The sequence below is a fragment of the Myotis lucifugus genome, unplaced genomic scaffold, assembly GCF_000147115.1.
Source record: "Myotis lucifugus unplaced genomic scaffold, Myoluc2.0 scaffold_61, whole genome shotgun sequence".
In the NCBI taxonomy this organism is placed as follows: domain Eukaryota; kingdom Metazoa; phylum Chordata; class Mammalia; order Chiroptera; family Vespertilionidae; genus Myotis; species Myotis lucifugus.
This window is the reverse complement of record NW_005871109.1, coordinates 2127983-2140746: the sequence shown is the minus strand read 5'-3', so window position 1 is coordinate 2140746 and position 12764 is coordinate 2127983. Positions and strand designations below refer to the sequence as shown.

The 12764-nt window shown below is 43.6% G+C and overlaps 1 long non-coding RNA gene across 1 annotated transcript in view; it reads right to left on the bottom strand.

Moving 5' to 3' along the window:
* Positions 1-2064: 2064 nt before the first annotated feature.
* LOC102431774 overlaps positions 2065-12764 on the bottom strand; it is a 78485-nt gene continuing 67785 nt past the window's right edge. Inside the window, exons 3-4 of the long non-coding RNA XR_001348384.2 lie at positions 5335-5424; positions 2065-2858 (exon numbers count right to left, since the gene is read on the bottom strand). This is a non-coding gene — a long non-coding RNA (uncharacterized LOC102431774). The remainder of the gene's footprint in view (positions 2859-5334; positions 5425-12764) is intronic.

Genomic DNA, 12764 nt, shown 5'->3' with positions numbered 1-12764 from the left:
TTACCTTCCATAGAACCCCCTTTTCATCTACAACCTCCCACTGGGTTCCCAGGGTCCGAAAGGGCTTCAGAGGTTGGGCTCAGGGTGAGTAGACTCTACTCACCCACCTCTCCCTTCTCTCATCCGGGTCTCAGTTTCCTCCCTTTTGTTCACCTCAGTTTTTCTTATCACAGTCTCTCTTCCAGGACTCTGTCTAAGGCCTTCTTGCTTATGGCCAGGACCGAAGCACAGCGAGAATAAGCAGAGGCCTGAGACGCAGGCTAGGGCCAGGTTCAAACACCAGCTGGGGGTCAAGGAAGAGACTCAACCTTCCTGAGACCCACCATGCTCTTTTGGAAAACAGATTCTGCTTCATAGTGCTCTTGGTGCATTAAATGAGATCTTTTGTGTAGGAAGCCTGAAGGACAGCCTGGCATATTGTAGGATACACAATCCATGTCAGTATCACACCAGGTGGCCTACCTAAAACCTCACTGGTGCTCCATAGAGGTTTCCTGGATTAACCTGAAATAAACATTTTCCACATTTCTGGGCTGCACTGGAAGGGTTTCCTCCACCACCCCTGTCTCAGTTAAAAAAGAAAAAATCAGAAGCTTGAAAGCCGAGGAAGGACTGGAGAGAGGCAGTGAAGTCAGCCGGATGCTAGAAGCCCAGATTGCCTTTGGCTCAGTCTAGATTTGAGGGAAACCTGGAATTACTGCGATTTCATCACAGCAGCTGGTCCAAGATAAACCTGCCAGAACTGCTCGAAGGCCAGATCTGGATCGCAGCGATAGCCGGAGCCCGCTGAGAAGCAAGGAGAAACTATTTATCTGACATTTTTTCAACCCCAACCAAGAATTTTCTTTGGCTCAAGATGTCCTTGGGACCGGTTTTCATTTGCATGGAGCTCATTTAAGGATCCGCGTGCACGTCTGACGGAGGAGACTTCTTAGAAAGACTTCCATTCCCCTGCCACCTGTTCACGTGGGCCTTTCTCGTGATTCAGAAATAAGGATTCATCCAGGAAGGCTAATATCCAGGTTTCAGTTGTGCTTGGATTGTGCCAGAACCTCATGTATAGGTTCTCTCTGACTCAATTCCACACACAGCCGGTGCAGGCCTGGGCAACCGCAAAGATGGCCACCAAGGAACACTTGTCCTCCTTCCAAATTGGCAGGCTTCATCTAATTGAACCCATGTTAACCGATGTGGCACATTTTAATACATTTCACTGTTTCAAGCTGAGGCAGCAAATTGGAGTGCAAATCTTCTTAACAGCTGCTTCTAGAGGGGCTGTCTGGAATCTCTGCATCCTTGACTCTTTGGTGCCAACCACAGGAAAATGTGTCCATTTATTATAGATCTTGGAAGGGTTGTATGACAGTCATGTCTGAACTAGAATGCCACCATTCTTTTTCTTTATTGAATTTACTGGGGTGACATTGGTTAATAAAATTATATAGGTTTCAGGTGAATGCTACCATTCTTGTAATATTATTTTTTAAATAATGTAATATATTTTCATTGATTTCAGAGAGGAAGAGAGAGAGAGAGAGAGAGAGAGAGAGAGAGAGAGAGAGAAACATCAATGATGAGAGAGAATCATTGATCGGCTGCCTCCCACACACCCCCTACTAAAGATCAAGCCTGCAACCTGGGCACATGCCCCAACCGGGAGTCAAACCGTGACCTCCTGGTTCATATTTACTCAACCACTAAGCCATGCCAGCTGGGCAGTTCTTGTAATATTATTATGCAGACACTGCACTTTTCTAGTAGGTAGCATTTGAGGAATAGTATGAATATTCCAGGAATGGAATAGTGAGATGTATTTTGAGAAAACAATCCAGAATCGGGTCATCATTCTCTGCTTCCAACCAGTCACTTTGTTCCAATGATGTTGCCTGGAGCTGCCTTTGGTTTAATTATCCTTAGTCAAAGCTGAGCACAAGGAGGGTGTTTGCTGCACTGTTGTTATGGCCAATGATTAGAAACAAATGTTAACCAATAGGAGCCTGGCTAAATCAATTATGATACATCCAGTCAATGGAACGCCATGTAATCATTCAAAAATGAAAGTGATGCAGCAGGAACCAATGTATTGTTATGAACCTATCTCCAAGAAATATAATTAAATCTGTAAATATACAAGATCCTGGTCATACCAGTTATCTCCGGGGAGAAAAATGAGCAGCAGAGGAGCAAGGGAAGAAAGAAGTTTTCATTTCCATCGCCTAATGTTTGTACACTTTGAATTTTGTACCTTGTATTACCCACATACACATAATAAAACGTTTGATTTTTTTTCCAAAAGTGCATTCAGAGTCTAATCCCCCAAAAGAGATGGTTGAACTAGCTATGTAAATCAAACAATTATAATCACAGGAACACTCATCGGCTGAGCAACGGCTCTGTATCGGTCTCTGCAATGGCTAGTTACTACACATTTTATCTGCTTTTCTCCTCAAAGCAATCCTATGAAGTCAGTTTTACCATCTTCATTTTAGACATGAGGACATTGTGACTCAAAGAGTTTAGGAAAGTTGCCTGAGGTTACACAACCCGCACAGGCTAAACTGGGATTCAAACCTAGGTTGGGCTAACTTTTTCCACCGGCCCCAGGGGGCCTCCTTCATCAAACATGCAATGAGATTGCATCTCTCTCCTCACTCTATATTCTGGACCTGGCAGAGTGTTTGGCACCCGGGAGGTGTCTAATACATGCTACATGCTGAATGAATGATCAACAGAAAGCAAAACAGTGAGAGCAAGACTTGGCCAGTAATTCCCTAAAAGGATTTTTACATGTTTGAGCGTCTTGGAATTACTTGGAAGACAACAACCTTCATTTGGATGGCTGTATTCTGCTGCGTTTGCTAAAAAAAATTAGTCACATTGTTTTTAGTCACACCTCACAAAGCCTCATTACTTCAAAATGCCTTTCTGGTGGAGGGTGATTTCACAATAAGGAAAATCAGAGAATGTGGTTTTCATTTGGCTACCTTTAAAAATAGCTGTTTTTCAGATGGGATCATATGAATAAATGCATACTTCTCTTTGGTTTTATCTTCTGTTTTTCTGCATGATTGTTGGAAAAGTTCAACAAGCTTGACCATTCATTTCAGGGTGAATTTGGGACCCAAACAGTTAAACAACCAGCCCATTTGGCTTCTTTGCTGCCTCCCAGCCAAGGAGATGAATGGAATGTTCATGAGGTCGCTTGGCAGGCGTCCACATTCCTATGGGAACGTTGCAGCAGCGAGAGCTTTGGGACACTAAGAGGCAAATGTGTGGGAGTCGTGGGGCAAATTGCAAATGATCCAACGTCTCGGAAAAATGTGTGGAGCGCTGTTGGCCTGAGGATGCTTTGCAGAGGACCAGCGAGGTCTCTGCCCTTGCTCAGAGGCAGGAACTGGCACTGTCCGTTCTTCCCTACAGCTGCCCAGGCCTTGGATTCGACGGACCACTTGCAGCACCGTCGGGATGGGAGTTCATTACAAGAATCTCATCAAGGAGTCCCACTTCTTCAGCTGATCTTTATGCTCCTTCCTCTTCTCTGATACTCAAGAAAATGACTTCCGAGGGATTTTCCCAACCCCCTCCTCCTCTCATCTCCCCCACCTGCAGCTTTTTCTGGTCTTCCCCAGGAAAGAGAACTCCAACCCAATGCATTTTCATTTTCCTCAAGTACTTCCTTGTGTTGTTTAAAATGTACTCTCTAGAGATCAGGTGAATTCACTAGAATCCTGCATTCCCTCCAGTTTTTCGAAAAGACTACTTCTGATCAAGGATGATGGTGGAAAATGGATTTTCTGTTTAAAATTAGAAACCGTGATAGTCATGTTTTTCCCTAAAGAGAAGCTCATACAAATTTGTTGTCACCAAGCTTAAAAAAAAAAAAAAAAGGTTTCAGCTTCAAGCTGTCGGAGCACAGATGTCTGTGTGTACCCCAAATATCTCTTGTGCCAGTAATACTGAGAGATGCTCCCTATGTGAAGAGGGAGCCCTGTGCTCTGACTTCCTGTCCTACTCGGTGGCATTGGTACCAGGGAATGGTGAGCACTTGGGAAGAGTTCTCTGCAATGTTGACGTAAGAAACGTCCAAACCTGTAGAGTTTTCATAAGTTTGAGCCAAGCTGACGACATATGCCAGGGAGCAGGATCTCAAATGCTCTGGTGATAAACATTTTGCAGTTCTTTTATGCATTTGGAATTGAGGAGAGAATTTACGGAAGATTACGTGAAGGTGGGAGAAAGCAAAGTGGGATTGGACTACAGGATACTTAAAACTATTTGCTCCCTTGAGGGTGGTTATGTTTTAGAAGGAGGCCTCTGAAAAAAGGCATTTCAGAGGTGTGATCACCTAGATCAGCGGTTCTCAACCTGTGGGTCGCGACCCCTTTGGGGGTCGAACGACCCTTTCACAGGGGTCACCTAAGACCATCGGAAAACACATATATAATTACATATTGTTTTTGTGATTAATCACTATGCTTTAATTATGTTCAATTTGTAACAATGAAATTGGGGGTCACCACAACATGAGGAACTGTATTAAAGGGTCTCGGCATTAGGAAGGTTGAGAACCACTGACCTAGATGCACAGAAATAATAGACAGGGCTTGCTTAAGGCAAGGATAAGCCTTTTACTAAAAAGTTATATGCCTTGGGAGTGACTATTCACCATGACCTGCCCGATAAGAATTTATGATTTATTACAGCACCACTTATTCATCCACAGTGGTAACTCGGTGGTTAAGGCTATTGTATCCTAGCACCATTAGGCTAGGATATGGAGGGAATGGAGACACTGGGAGCTATGGAGTTGAATCGTCTCTCTTTGTTTTATCTTCTCCCCAAGTGTTTGCAAAAAGATAGTCATCCCCAAAGGCTGAGAGATGAACCAGGTCACTGGTTTTGTTAGTGAGGCCCTATCTAACTAACGCTCCTGAAGGCAAAACTAGCAGTCCCTCCCAAGGCCAGCAAGCCAGGCTAAGGAGCTTAAAAGGCAGGGACTACTCAGAGAGAAATAATTGTTTAAGGAACAATTGTTTCTAGGGAGGGAAACGGCATCCTGGCTTTGTTGGTACCACAGGGCATCAAAACCTTAGAAGACTTTAGAACCAGAATGAAAAGAATAAAGGGAATAGGATGGCATGGAAATGACAATAATGAGCTATAGTGATGAAGTCATCTGCCCAGCCCATAACTGCCTTCCAGCTACGCCTGCATTCTGTTGGCTGCAAAAGTAGAATTATCTGAACATATGCCCTGCTCCCTGACCCCCACTAATTGGACCCAAACTGAACAAATCAGATCCTCCCAGGAGTTTAGATGCTGTTGTCTCTTGACCTGGTTGGTCACTTGAATTGAAGAGATGTAATTTGGCAGCAATGGGGTAGCCATCTTTTGTCCTGTTGATCGAGAGACCTGAAACCATTTCTGTAGAGAGAAAAAGAGAGGAATGAATCGACCAGGTGAACAGAAACAGAGAGAGAGAGAGAGACCACATGGGACCAGACTGTCTCTGAAGGACCCTGACCCAGGCTCCCAAGGGCATCTATGCTCAGGACTGGTCATATCCTTGGATTTTTCAATACCCACCTATTCTGCGTGGATGAAATAGAGGATTACATGGAAAGCAACCTCACAGGGTGATCTGATCATAAATTTCTAAGTGGGCAGATCAGAGTAGGTAGTCACTCCCTAGATATGTAACTTTTTAGTAAAAGTTTATCTTTGCCTTAAGCAAGCCCTCTCCATTATTTCTGTGCATCTAGGTTAACACACTTTTAAAATAAGCCACAACCACCCAGCTGGTGTGGCTCAGTGGTTGAACTTTGACCTATGAAGCAGGAAGTCATAGTAAGATTCTCAGTCAGGGCACATGCCCGGGTTGCAGGCTCCAGCCCCAGTAGGGGGTATGCAGGAGGCAGCTGATCCATGATTTTTTCTCATCATTGTTGTTCCTATCTCTCTTCCCCCCTCTCCTTCCTTTCCAAAGTCAATAAAAATATATTTTAAAAAATTAAAATAAAGCAAGCCACAACCACCATCAAGAGGGCACACAATCTTGTTCAGTATCCTGCAATCCCATCTCTTTCCCACCTCCATGTAATCTTCCTTATGTCGCCTCCTTAATTTCAAAGCTAATATACGAGTGAGATTCTGTTACTTCAACTAAAGAACATTGGCTAAAACAGAAGCACAGGAAGGTCCACAGGCCAAAGGAGGAACAGAAGGACAAAAACAAACATAACCTGGAAAACTCTTTCAAAACGAGAAATGAGGGGGAAAGTATGCTTAGCAGATTTTATAACTATTTTAAAATAAAGTTCCATGTGGTCTCGGTACATGAATTCACAGACTGACCAATAAAACAAAATAAGAAATGAGCCTTTAGTGTATGATAAAGGTGACATCTCAGTGAGAAAAGGTGAGCTATTCAGAGACAGTGTTGGGGCAGTTAATAACATCTTGAAAAACCATAGTCGATTCTCATTAGCAGTAGTTGTATTCTATAAAGATGCTGCAAACACTGACTTAGTGAAGACTGAACCATTTTTACTAAGGAGAAATACAGGGTTAGGTTTCTGTACGTCTCTGGTCATATTATCAACAACTGACCAACACATTCCTTGTTTTACGTGTGTTTCTGTGTAAAGACACCTTAATATACATGGTTGACTCATTAACACTCACTCATGGCCGACAGCACTGTAACCCACGCCTGAACAAAGCTTATCTAACATATTTTCTCCAAAAGCACATCATAGCTTTCTTGTTCTGGAGAACATTAGACAGCATTTTAGCACCATACTTAGGGATCATTTTAAACAGCAAAATCACCAACAAACTGCATGGAAATGCAAAAAAATGTGGTATTAAATGTGGCCATGAAAAGGACACTTGTTTATCGTACTAGAGCTGAAGCAAGAAAGCAGAACAACCCCAGCTGGGAACAGGCATGTGTCAGGCAACTCAAATTTTCATCACTCCTGTATGTCTGCAGGTGACAGCAAAGACTCTGCAAGTATTGATTTGGGGTTACAAATAAATTTTAGCAAGTGGGTGAATTGCAAATACAGAATCTGTGAATAATGAGAGAGACTGTAGTTAGATCCATATCTCATATTGTAAACTAGGATAAATCCCCAAAGGTCCAAATCTTGAAATGTAAAGTAAAATAATCACCAAATAGTGGATAAAATAGAGGGGGATTTTCTTTATGACCTTGGAATGAAGAATACCTTTCTAATTGAAACACAAACTTGAAAAGCCACAAGTAAAGATTGTTAAATGTGACTGCAGTAAAAACACAAAACAAAGACCTACTGCAAGACAAAAAAGAACTACTATACCCAAAGTCAAATTTAACTTATTAAATAATCAAAATAGCAAAAGATAAATGACAAATCAAGAAAATATATGCAAGTCATAGGAAAGCAGGAGGCTAACCTTCCCACGTTATAAAATGTCCTAGACACAGACAAGAAAAACTAAACTCCAATAAAAAAATTAAAAAGAATATGAAAAATTAAAAATTTATAAACAACTCATAAAACATGAAAAGATGCTCAACTTCATTTATAATAAAAGTAATGTACATTAAAGCTATACCTAGCTATTATTTCTCACCTATCAGACTAGCAAAAATACAAAGGACTTTGGAATGGTGTGATGTTGCCGCTTCAAGGGAACATGTATTTTCATATATTTCTATTGGGAGTTCTAATTGGCACAACCTGTATAGAGAACAAATCGCCAACCATTTTCAGAACTCAAGTGGATATAACCTTTGACCCAGGAATTTACTCTAGGAATTCATCCTATACTTAGGCATATGCAAAATGACTGTGATGTGCAGGATGGACAGGATTATTCGCTTCAATGTTGGCATTAGCCAAAGAGAAGAATGTCAATAACATAAGGGTAAAATATATGATGGTCATTAATACAGGTATAGTAATGAAAACTGCCACTATAAACACACATGAAAAATCTTTTTTTGGGTTAACACAAAAAGATCACCAAGGTATATTGTTAAGTGAAGAGCAAGATGCAGAAAAATATTTTTTGCCCCTGGTGTGAAAGAGGGAAAGGAAAAAAATAATTGTGTGCACTGGCTTTCATTTGCACAAAAGTTTAATGAAAAGAATTACTAAGAAACTAATAGTGGTTACCTATTGTGGGAACTGAGCAAATATAGGAATAAAGTAAGAAGGACATTGTTTTAGGATTCCTGATGTTTGACCTTTGGGAATGTATTCCATATTCAGAAAAAGAAATAGAAAATGTTACTTAAAATGGAAGCTGGAGTGATTGAATTGTAAGATGAAGGCACATTATCTTTTTATCAACACAAAACCAGAAAGACAATTAGAAACTTCAGGAAGAAAACAAATGAACAAAAACTATATAGAAAGTCCTGGTCCAAACTAGAAGCAAACTAAGATTCACCATGATTTCTGTAAATGGTATGCTGCATGCAAAGTGAATCCATTTAACCTCCATGCTTAGGGCAGTGTTAGTCAGAACCCATCTATTCTCTGGGCCCCAGATTCTTGAGCAGTCAATTCAGGTCAGTGGGTGCCGATTTAAATTCAGCCAACCTGTTATTTCCCTTGATGAAACTAAGATAAAAGGTAATCAAAAGGGAAGTTGTCATGACTAGAAAAACCACTACTTGGCCAACCATCATGTCTTTTTGTAAAATTATGAAACTAACTATTAAAATGAAAACTAAATCTAACTTAATTTTTTTTTCCTTTAAAACTCACACACTTCTCTATCTAACATATAATAATCTAAAAATCCAACCTCACTTTGGTTTTTTACCAGTCCCACCAGACTGTGGGAAGACAAGGATGATTCAAAAAGTCCAATGCAATACTATAACTCTCTTTATGAAAAGCTCCCTGGCCAACACCAACATTGTCTAGCTTCTCTTTGCAGTCAGACTGGGATAAGAGAAGAGTTGTGTGCCAGAGAATTCCATCTTATTATCTCTTGACTCTTCCTGGATTTCCAAGAGTTGCCATCAGATTCGTTCTGCTCCACCCAGACAGCCTCTGGGAGTTCCCTAAGTACAGCGGGAGCCTTCGTTTGTGGGTACATGGATGTGATCATGACATTTCATCATGGAGCAGACTTGGAGCAGGGGTCAGCAAACGACAGCCCATGGACCAAATATGGACCACTGCCCTTTTTGTAAATAAAATTTAATTGGAATACTGCCACACCCACTCGTTTATGTATTGTTTATAGCTGCTTTCCTGTATAACAGCAGAGCTGAGTAGTTGCAGCAAGAGAACATATGGCCTACAAAGCCAGAAATATTTACTGTTTAGCTCTTTACAGAAACATCTGCAGAACCCTGCTCAAGAGTGTCCAGGCCTGGCATCCAGCTGATTCCCACTGACAAAAGCGGACAGGCATGAGAGCACATACAGCCTGAATCACCACTAAGAATCCTGCTTCGGAGATGTAGACGTAGATAAAATTACCAATACCATCATATACAAGTATATTTGTGTATATGTATGTATAGGTGTAACACATACATATATGTATATGTGTATGTATGTATGTATAATAGCACACTCTTACTACAAAACAGCAGTAAGATCAGGAACAAGAAGTTCATTCAAAGAGACTATAATAATCTTCGCCTTACTCTTCTCTCAAGAATCCAATGTGTTCTACATACTAAGGGAAGCAGCAGGGTTTAATGGAAGGCGTAGACAATTAAAATCAGCTCTCTCACACTCTGGTTCCTGAGCTCCACTTTCCTTCTCTGGACCATGGGGATACTATTTCCTTTCTTAAAGGGAGGATCATGAGACACCACATGCAAAGTGCCCTGCACATAGTCAGCACCTAGTAAATGGTGATTATTAGTTTTACTATCCCTATCCTCATCTGCCTGGATCCCACTCTTCCTCTCTTGCTTTTTTCATTCCACAGTCCCATTACTCAACCACCGTTTCCTTTCATTACTGGCAATATCTTTATTAATACCCTTTTTCTTATCTGTATTTAGGTACTTATTTTATTTTTTATTGATTTCAGAGAGGAAGGGAGAGGGAGAGAGCGATAGAAACATCAATGGTGAGAGAAAATTATTGATTGGCTGCCTTCTGCATGCTCCCCACTGGGGATCGAGCCTGCAACCCAGGCATGTGCTCTGACCAGGAATCAACTGTGACCTCCTGGTTCATAGGTCGACGCTTAACCACTAAGCCACACTGGGCAGGCTAGATACTTATTTTTTAACTTCAAATTATTGAAGCCTCACTAAGTTGCCACTAACTAGTAATCAAAAAGAAAACATGTAATATATACACCCTTAAAGTTAACATGATAAGAAATAAATCCTAGTAATAAAGAGGAAACTGAAAATCAGAACAATCAATATGGGAACTGACTCGGAAGGTTCCGGCAGGAAGGAAGAGGTGCTGGTTTCAGTAACCTAGGGACTTGGATTTCAACAACCATGCGCCTTGTTCTGAACTGTTTTTGTCATACTGCTAATATGACTAGGTGAGCTTGGCTGGCGTGGCTCAGTGGTTGAGCATCGACCTATGAACTAGGAGGTCACAGTTCGATTCCCAGTCAGGGCACATGCCCAAGTTGCGGGCTCCATCCCAGTGTGGGGCATGCAGAAGGCAGACAGTCAATGATACTCTCTCATCATTAATATTTCTATCTCTCTCTTCTTCTCCCTTCCTCTCTAAAATCAATTAGAAATACATTTAAAAACAGAATACATGGTAATATGATGTGGACACACACACACACTGGAATATTATTCAGCTATGAGAAAGAAGGAAATCCTGCTACTTGCAACAACATGTATAGACCCTGAGGGCATTTACTAAGTGAAACAAGCCAGACAGAGAAAGACAAATAATACCTGGTATCACTTATAAGTGCATCTTTTAAAAAAAAGTGAAACTCATAGAAACAGAGAGTAGAAAAGTGGTTGCCAGAGGCTGGGGATGGGGAAAATAGGGAGAGGTTGGTGAAATGGTACATTCAACAATAAAATGAATGAAGTCTGAGGATCTAATGTAAAACATGGTTACTATAGTTGACAACACTGTATTATATAGAAACTAGAGGCCCAGTGCACAAATTCATGCATGGGTGGGGTCCCTCAGAGAGCGGAGCTAATGGCGGCCATCTCACCCAGTCCCCATCAGGCTGGTTGGGGCTGGCCTGCCGGGGAGAGGGACCCCGGGAGGTTGGCTGTGGTAGCACACTGACCACCAGGGGGCAGCTCCTGCGTTGAGCGTCTGCCCCCTGGTGGTCAGTGCGCATCATAGCAACCAGTCGAACAGTCATTCAGTCGACAGGTAGTAACAGTTGCTTAGGCTTTTATATCCTATCTAATAAAAGAGAAACATGGTAATTAGCCGTGCATCCGCTACCCTTCCCATTGGCTAATCAGGGCGATATGCAAATTAACTGCCAGCCAAGATGGCGGCCGGCAGCCAGGCAGCTTGAAGCGAACAGGGAGGCTTGCTTGCTCTAGTGACGGCAGACTCCAACGTTCCCCGCCTGACTTGCCGGCCTCTCAGCTGCAACTCTAAGCAACTATGTTGCAAATATAGAAGCTAAACAAAACCCCAGAAACCTGTGTTAGTCAGCCAGGCTTCTGCCAGCCGGACCGCAACATTGTATCAAATACAGAAGGTAAACAAAGGCCAGAAACCTGCTTTCAGCAGCCTCAGAGCTAAAGCTGGCCCAGAATGAAAAAGAAAAAAGAAAAAAAGGAGCAGTTGGGAGCTTCAGTCACCCGCCAGCCTGAAAACGGCCCTCAGCCCCTTAGCCAGGCTGGCCAGGCACCCCAGTGGGGACCCCCACCCTGATCCAGGACACCCTTCAGGGTAAACCAGCCGGCCCCCACCCGTGCACCAGGCCTCTATTCTATATAGTAAAAGGGTAATATGCCTCCCGGCACCGGGATCAGCGTGACAGGGGGCAGCGCCCAAACCCCCTGATCGCCCTGCGGCTCTGTGTGTGACAGGGGGTGGGGCCACAACCTCCCTATCTGTCCTGCTCTGTTCATGACAGGGGAAGGTGCCCCAACCCCCTGATCAGCCCTGCTCTGTGCCTGATAGGGGGGAGCTCCCCAACCCCCTGATTGCCCTGCGGCTCTGTGTGTGACAGGGTGCAGTGCCCTAACCCCCTGATCGGCCCTGCTCTGTGTGTGACAGGGTGCAGCGCCCCAACCCCACTGATCGGCCCTGCTCTGTGGGTGATAGAGGGCGGCGCCCCCCCCCCCCATGGGCCCTGCTCTGTGTGTGACGGGGGTAGAGCCATAACCTCCCCATCGGGCCCTGCCCTGAGTGTGACAGTAGGCGGCGCCCCAACCCCCTGATCCGCCCTGCTCTGTGCATGACAGGGGGCGGTGGCCCAACTTCCCTTACGGCCCTACTCTGTGAGTGACAGGGGGGAGCTCCTCAACCCCCTGATGGGCCCCTGCTCTGTGCGTGACAAGGGGGGAGCTCCTCAACCCCCTGATCCGCCCTCGTTCTGTGTGTGACAGGGGGGAAGCTCCTCAACCCCTTGAATTGGCCCTGCTCTGTGCTTAACAGGAGGTGAACGCAGCAACTTCCCTATCCACACTTGCTTTGAGTTGTGAACGGGGGCGGGTCCCCAACTCCCCCATCCGGCCTGTACCCTTGAGCGTGAATTAGAGGGATGCAATCCAACCTCCCCGAATCCCCCCTGGCTCTGTGCATGAACAGGGGCAGACCGCCCAAAATCCCCAATCG